The sequence below is a fragment of the Pseudorasbora parva genome, chromosome 2, assembly GCF_024679245.1.
Source record: "Pseudorasbora parva isolate DD20220531a chromosome 2, ASM2467924v1, whole genome shotgun sequence".
Lineage (NCBI taxonomy): Eukaryota > Metazoa > Chordata > Actinopteri > Cypriniformes > Gobionidae > Pseudorasbora > Pseudorasbora parva.
Window position 1 is genome coordinate 2,436,429 of NC_090173.1, and position 8,799 is coordinate 2,445,227.

An 8,799-nucleotide genomic window follows, 5' to 3' on the forward strand; every position below is an offset into this window, starting at 1 on the left:
ATGTTGCAGCACAAGCTTGCACAGAAAAAAGGACTTGCAACACATGAATCAACTATACAATTAGGTAGGCCACAATGACCATTCTATGTAATTGGCTATAAATGTCATATTGTTGTCAATAATATAATTCATATGTTTTGCTCGTGTCAGGATCACATCTGCAAGAAGGTCTGCACTCCAGATGTGGGGGTTTGAGTCCTTCAGAGCCTTGGCACTTGCCACACTGCTGGACCCAAGGTTTAAAAATTTTGCTTTTGGAAATGATGCCAAAGCCCAGGAGGCTGAAAAGAACATCACACTGGAGTGCGCTTCGCTGATGCGTTCAAACACAGTAGTGTTCTGGTGAGCAGTTTCTGTCTTCATCGAACTTTATGGAGATATGTCGAGTCCCTGCGTCACTCTCTCCTGCTGTCTGTGTTCCCGCTCCACTGCCTCCATGCTGGAGTATACAAACAGGATCACCTCAGATCCATGCTCCTGAAATCTTCTTCTTCTTCTTTGGGTTTTAACGGCAGCTTGCATCCTTGACGTTGCATTACTGCCATCTTCTGGTTCTAATTATTTCCCATATACTTTAGTCATCATCTTCTTGTCATTAGTCCTGTTTTAGTCAGAAAGCAAATCAAATATTTGATTCATTCTTCACTTCTACTGCTGTCCATTATACTCTTTACCTCATGTCCTATTTTTTTCCATGTCTTTTATTATGTCTATTCTCTGTAATTCATATTTTGAACAAATAAGCCCATGTTCTACAGTCTCAGCTGTCTGGCACTGGTCACACAACCCGGTTTCCTCATTATATGCTCCTGAAATAAACCTGGCTTGGCCTTTTTTATTACAGGCCTTTTCTTTTCTACACTTACACATAAAGTAAGATGGCGCCGGTGTACATGGCTAGCTGTCTGCTGCTTGGTCTCTTTATTTGGTTTTTGTTTATTTATTTCTTAACTCAAAATGTTTTTAGTTAAATTGTCTACGACCGTCAAATGCTTTTGAACATAAGGGACTCTGTTGAGGTTTGACTCGTCTGACTCGGCCTATGGAAGCCGGTTGCCATGGATCTTTACTGGAAGGAAACGCCGCAGGAGAAGAGGAAAGCAAGGGGGTTTTGCGGCTAAACTTAAGTTAAGTTTAATGTTAAAATCGCGTCATGGCTTGGATCGTACTCAACTCGGGCTTGGGTCTAGCCGTTTTGTTATGCGGCGCTCGCTCGAGGTGGCTTATCTATGGATTTTACCTGTGACCCAAGAGGATATGTTTTCAAGCCCTTCCCGCTGTGGAACACCGCGTCTTCGTCGCGGCGGTGTGAATCTCTGCAATCTCCGTTCGCTGCGCCGTGCAGCACAGCCGGACTGCGATCCAGTGTGTGTCAGGATGGCTCTGGTAAATGCACGATCACTTGTAAATAAGACATTTATTCTGCAAGATTTTTTCACCCAAAACAAATTGGATTTTCTATTAGTGACTGAGACTTGGTTGAGTCTGTGGGATACTAGCCCTTTTTCTGAACTTGTGCCCTCAGATTGTTCTTTTTTGAACTGCCCCAGACTCTCTGGCAGAGGCGGTGGGCTTGCGTCTGTCTTTAAAAGCAGCTTTTGTTGCCGACCTAAAAAGACTGAATTGTTTTTAAGTTTTGAAGTCCTCTTATTTGAACTAAATACAGATCAGCTAACCATCGCTGTGATTTACCGCCCACCAAAACCAAATAAGGATTTTTTAAATGAGTTTGCAAACTTTTTAGGAGATATTGTCCTTCAGTATGATCGTCTTTTGATTGTGGGGGATTTTAATATTCGAGTTTGTTGTGAATTAAATTCATTAGCCAAGGATTTTACTAATTTGATGGACTCTTTTGATTTCATTCAAATGATAAACAGTCCAACTCACAAACAAGGCCACACATTAGACCTTGTGTTGCTGCATGGTATCTCTATTTGTGATCTTGAAATCCTTGATTTAAGTTTTTCTGATCATATGCCTGTTATATTTACTTGTTCTGTTTTAAATGGAGCCTCAAAAAATATAAGGCTTTCGCAGCAGATTCACACCTTTACTCCATCCTCTAGTGATGATTTTTCGGTTCTTTTCAAGGAGGCTTGTCAAAGTTATAGTCTTGATACCCTTTCGAATCTGTCTAATGTTGATGATCATTTAATGTTCTTCAATTCCATCAGTAGTGACATAATAAATTCTGTGGCTCCACTAAGAGAAAAACTGAAATTTTTTAAAGCTGAACCCTGGGTAACTAGTACTATACTTGAACTTAGACGGGATTGTCGTAGAGCTGAACGAAAGTGGAAAAAAGACAAATTACAAGTATCCTATGAAATATTACGCGAGTCATTTATTCGATATCAAAAATCAGTTAAAGCTGCAAAATCCCAGTACTTTTCTGATTTTATAGCTAAAAACTCCCATAAACCTAAAATGCTTTTTACTATTTTAAATTCAGTTGTGAGCTCTGTGAGTACTGTCTGTTTTAATGCATCAGCTTCTGTTTGTCAAAGCTTTTAAAGTTTTTCACAGGTAAAATTGTTGCTATAAGACAAAACATTGTACAAACAAGCTACGGTCCATCTGTTTTCACTCTCTGTGTTTTACCTTTAAAGGAATTTCAGACACTTTCTTTTAATTCACTTAAGGATATTATTAAGCAGCGTAAACCTACCACATGTATACACAACATTTTTCTGACCCATTTTTTGCTGCAGGTTTTTGAAGTTGTTGGGACTAGCATTTTAGCTATAATAAAGTCTCTTCTTACAGGTGTTGTTCCTAAATACTTAAAACATGCAATTGTTAAACCCTTGCTTAAAAAACCTAGCCTTGATCCAATAATTCTTTCAAATTATAGACCTATTTCTAATTTATCCTTTATTTCAAATTTTTTAGAAAAAGTTGTTTTGGAGCGATTGCAGAAGCATTTGGAGTTAAATGGTGTTTGTGAAGAATTTCAATCTGGGTTTAGAAAACATCACAGCACTGAGTCAGCTTTACTAAAAGTCTTCAATGATATGTTGTTGTCTGTTGACTCAGGGGATTCGGTAATACTCTTACAGTTAGATTTAAGTGCTGCCTTCGACACTGTGGACCACAAAATTTTGATCTCACGACTTGAACAATGTGTGGGAATTGAAGGTTGTGCTTTAAATTGGTTTAAGTCCTATTTGAATGCTAGAACATTTTCTGTCTGTCTTGATGGGTTCTCCTCATCTGTATCGTCTTTGGATTATGGAGTCCCTCAGGGCTCCATTCTGGTCCCTGCTTTGTTCTCGTTATACAGTCTTGTTCAAAATAATAGCAGTACAATGTGACTAACCAGAATAATCAAGGTTTTTAGTATATTTTTTATTGCTACGTGGCAAACAAGTTACCAGTAGGTTCAGTAGATTGTCAGAAAACAAACAAGACCCAGCATTCATGATATGCACGCTCTTAAGGCTGTGCAATTGGGCAATTAGTTGAAAGGGGTGTGTTAAAAAAAAATAGCAGTGTCTACCTTTGACTGTACAAACTCAAAACTATTTTGTACAAACATTTTTTTTTTCTGGGATTTAGCAATCCTGTGAATCACTAAACTAATATTTAGTTGTATGACCACAGTTTTTTAAAACTGCTTGACATCTGTGTGGCATGGAGTCAACCAACTTGTGGCACCTCTCAGCTGTTATTCCACTCCATGATTCTTTAACAACATTCCACAATTCATTCACATTTCTTGGTTTTGCTTCAGAAACGGCATTTTTGATATCACCCCACAAGTTCTCAATTGGATTAAGTTCTGGAGATTGGGCTGGCCACTCCATAACATTAATTTTGTTGGTTTGGAACCAAGACTTTGCCCGTTTACTAGTGTGTTTTGGGTCATTGTCTTGTTGAAACAACCGTTTCAAGGGCATGTCCTCTTCAGCATAGGGCAACATGACCTCTTCAAGTATTTTAACATATGCAAACTGATCCATGATCCCTGGTATGCGATAAATAGGCCCAACACCATAGTAGGAGAAACATGCCCATATCATGATGCTTGCACCTCCATGCTTCACTGTCTTCACTGTGTACTGTGGCTTGAATTCAGAGTTTGGGGGTCGTCTCACAAACTGCCTGTGGCCCTTGGACCCAAAAAGAACAATTTTACTCTCATCAGTCCACAAAATGTTCCTCCATTTCTCTTTAGGCCAGTTGATGTGTTCTTTGGCAAATTGTAACCTCTTCTGCACATGCCTTTTTTTTAACAGAGGGACTTTGCGGGGGATTCTTGAAAATAGATTAGCTTCACACAGACGTCTTCTAACTGTCACAGTACTTACAGGTAACTCCAGACTGTCTTTGATCATCCTGGAGGTGATCATTGGCTGAGCCTTTGCCATTCTGGTTATTCTTCTATCCATTTTGATGGTTGTCTTCCGTTTTCTTCCACGTCTCTCTGGTTTTGCTCTCCATTTTAAGGCATTGGAGATCATTTTAGCTGAACAGCCTATCATTTTTTGCACCTCTTTATAGGTTTTCCCCTCTCTAATCAACTTTTTAATCAAAGTACGCTGTTCTTCTGAACAATGTCTTGAACGACCCATTTTCCTCAGCTTTCAAATGCATGTTCAACAAGTGTTGGCTTCATCCTTAAATAGGGGCCACCTGATTCACACCTGTTTCTTCACAAAATTGATGACCTCAGTGATTGAATGCCACACTGCTATTTTTTTGAACACACCCCTTTCAACTAATTGCCCAATTGCACAGCCTTAAGAGCGTGCATATCATGAATGCTGGGTCTCGTTTGTTTTCTGAGAATCTACTGAACCTACTGGTAACTTGTTTGCCACGTAGCAATAAAAAAAATATACGAAAAACCTTGATTATTCTGGTTTGTCACATTGTACTGCTATTATTTTGAACAATACTGTATATGCTTCCTCTGGGGACTATTCTTTCTAAACATGGGGTGTCATTTCAGTTTTATGCTGATGACACCCACATTTATATGCCCTTAAAGAAAAATGACAAAGCGTTAAGCTCTTTATCAGCATGCTTGTCTGATATTAGGTCTTGTTTTTTTTCTTTACATTTTTTACATCTAAACGAGAGCAAAAGTGAGGTTATTGTTTTTGGGCCCACTGATGTTTTAGCAAGTGCTGATGGTGACCTGGGAGATTTGGTCCCTAATGTAAAACACACTGTGAAAAATCTGGGTGTTATTATTGATTCTGCCCTTAAATTTGACAAGCAGATTAATGCTGTAATCAAATCTAGTTTTTTCCAATTAAGATTATTAGCTAAGGCTACGAGTTTTTTAACATTTGCAGAGTTTGAGAGTGATACATTTGTTTATTTCATCGAGACTTGACTATTGTAATTCTCTTTATGTTGGGATGAGCCAATCCAATATCAGTCGTCTCCAGATGGTCCAAAATGCGGCAGCTAGGCTGTTAACTGGAACACGGAAATTTAATCATATTTCCCCAATATTACAAGCGTTGCACTGGCTGCCGGTTTGCTATAGAATTGATTTTAAAATTATGCTTTTTGTTTTTAAAGTCCTAAATGGATCAGCTCCAAAATATCTCTCTGATCTACTGAAACTAAAAAACCCTGCTAGATCGTTACGGTCATCTAATCAAAGACTGCTGATGGTTCCGAGATCTAGACTTAAGACAAGAGGTGACCGTGCTTTTTCTATTATTGGTTCAAAATTGTGGAATAGTCTTCCTCTTTCATTAAGATTGGTATCCACAGAGTCTGAGTTTAAATCTAAATTGAAAATCTACATTTTTTCTCAGGCTTATAACTGTATTTGACTGTTTTTTTAAATTTTCTTTGTATTTTTTATTTTAAAGATTTTAAATTAGTGTCTCTGATGTAAACTCATTTTTATTATTGCATTATTTTTATGTATTTATCCTCTTGTTCAGCACAATGGCCAACTACTGTTGTATTTATTATGCTATATAAATACAATTTTGATTGATTGATTGATACAGAAGGCTTTCCTGTTCCAAGGTGCTCTCCTGTCAAAATAAAAGTCCATTTGGCCAAATCCAAGATGTTTCTGCACCAAACATAAAAATCCCAAATGCCATAGACAGAGAACTTCAATTAGGGGCCGAATACCTATATAACATACCTATATGTTTTTTGTTTTTTACAGTATTTCATTCCTCTTCACATTTGAATAATAAAGTATACCTAATATAGCAGTGTCACAGAGTGAATGTTAAAATCACAGACGATCAGTGCTTTATTGACAGTGAGCAATAACCTTTCAGAGATAAATCTCAGCAGCTGCTTCACTATTGGGAAATATTCATCTACAAACAATTATGAGTTTGAATGTAACACAATGTACTAATTTATTCATTCGATTTAATTCAGACCTTAGACTCTTTAGATACACTCTCAAAAGGGATGTGTTAATTTATTACACTTTTTTAAGGCCCTGCAGAGGTTTCTGGGGTTCGCCTATTTCTACCGACGTTTTATTCGTAATTACAGCCAACTAGCCGCACCTCTGACCGCGTTGACCTCCTCCAAGACGGCGTTCAGGTGGTCTAGTGTAGCTGACCGATCATAAGAATCTGGAGTACATCAGATCTGCCAAAAGACTTAACTCTAGGCAGGCTTGGTGGGCACTTATTTTCAGACATTTTGATTTTTCTCTTTCGTAAGGTCCTGGTTCTAAGAACACCAAACCAGATACTTTATCGCACGTTTTTGATCGTTCCGAACGCCCGTCTACTCCGGAGTGTATTTTTCCAGAGAAACTTATCATCTCAACACTCACATGGGAGATCCAGTCGAAGGTCAAGAAGGCCTTAGAAGGGGTAACGCCTCCGCCCAGTGGCCCACCGAGTCGTTTGCTTATGCCTGAGGGGGTCCGGTCCGATGCTATTCGGTGGGGTCATTTTTCCAATGTAGCTTGTCACCCAGGGGTTAATAGAACTAGATTTCTAGTCAAGCAATGGTTCTGGTGGCCGGGGATGGCTCGCGATATTCGGGAATTTGTTTTGACGTGCTCGGTGTATGCCATGGTTAAGACTTCCAATCGCTCTCCAGATGGGTTACTCCAGCCGCTGTCTGTTCCTTCGAGACCCTGGTCCCATATCGCTCTAGATTTTATTACCGCCCTCCCAGGGCAAGACGGTGATTTTAACCGTCGTGGACCGGTTTTCAAAAATGGTTCATTTCATTCCCTTGACCAAATTACCTTCAGCCAAGGAGACAGTGGTGGCTGTCGTAGATCACGTCTTTCGTTTACATGGCCTTCCGACAGACGTGGTTTCTGACAGGGGGCCCCAATTTGTGTCCAAATTTTGGCGGGAGTTTTGTAGACTACTGGGGGCCACTGTGAGTCTCTCTTCGGGTTTCCATCCCCAAAGCAATGGTCAGACCGAGCGCGCCAACCAGGATCTTGAGAGAGTGTTGCGATGTTTGGTCTCCAAGAACCCTCCCTCCTGGAGTCAACAGATTTCTTGGGTTGAGTACGCACATAACTCGTTACCAGTGTCGGCCACGGGCCCATCTCCATTTAAGTGTAGTTTAGGGTACCAGCCACCCATTTTTCCCTGTCTGGAATCCGAGGTCGTGGTCCCCTCTCCTTACGCATTATCCAGAGGTGTCGCCAGACCTGGAGTAGAGCCCAAGCCGGTCGCCACCGGTCTAAACCTCCCGTTTACGTCGTGGGTCAAAAAGTGTGGCTTTCTACTAAGAGCATTCCTTTGCGGTCCGTGAGTAATAAATTAGCCCCCAAATTTATTGGCCCATTCACAGCGGTGACTGTTTGCCTAAAACTGCCTCCTGCGTATAGGAGGATACATCCCGCATTTCATGTTTCCAAATTAAAGCCCGTTTTTTATTCCCGCATTAACCCGCCTGTCCCGGTTCCCCCACCACTGCGTCTCGTAGATGGTAAACCTACTTATTCGGTAAATCGGATTCTGGACTCAAGACGGAGGGGACGCGGATTTCAGTACTTGGTGGACTGGGAAGGTTACGGTCCGGAGGAGAGAAGTTGGGTTCCTGCCAGGGACATACTGGATCACTCTCATCGATGATTACAATCGACAGGAAGGTCCTTCTGGGAGCGCCAGGAGGCACTCCTAGAGGGAGGGGTACTGTCACGTTGGGTGAATGCATCGTCTCACCTTTTCTGTGTGTGTGGGTTTGTTGGAGGTGTGGTTTCTGATTACTCTCACTCTGATCACGGACACATGCTGCACTCATCACTGGGGCTATTTATACGAGGTTCTCACTCTCCTTTGCTGTCAGATTACTGCAGTTCGTCTGGGTCCTGTCTGCGTGGTGTTCCTGTTCCTGTGTGTCTTGGATGTTCTACTCGTCGCTCCGGAGTCCCGTCTCCCGCCGATTCGGATAGCCCATTCAGCCTAGTGCTAACTGCTATCAGTAAACCACAGCGGCCCACCCAGATGGATGGAAGCCATTTCAACAGAGCCCGTCTAAAGACTGCCAAAACTACAGGAAACGACAAGAAAAAACACACCTGACCATGTCTGTAGAAACGTCCAGCATGGGTTTAAGACACCACCTGTCCACGTCTGGGACTGTCTGATCACAGTTCATTGGTTCTGACTCCGGCATACACCTATCAATGCAATCATGTGAACTAAAATACACTTTAACCTAACTTACATGTACACTATTATATAACTGAACACGTGTAATTACAGTTTTCTAATAATGAAGTTTAACATATCTAAAGTTTTATTTAGAAAAAAATCCCTTAATTACCTATAGCTACAATTAACACAAGACCAGAAAATGAACTGACCCCTGAAGAGATGT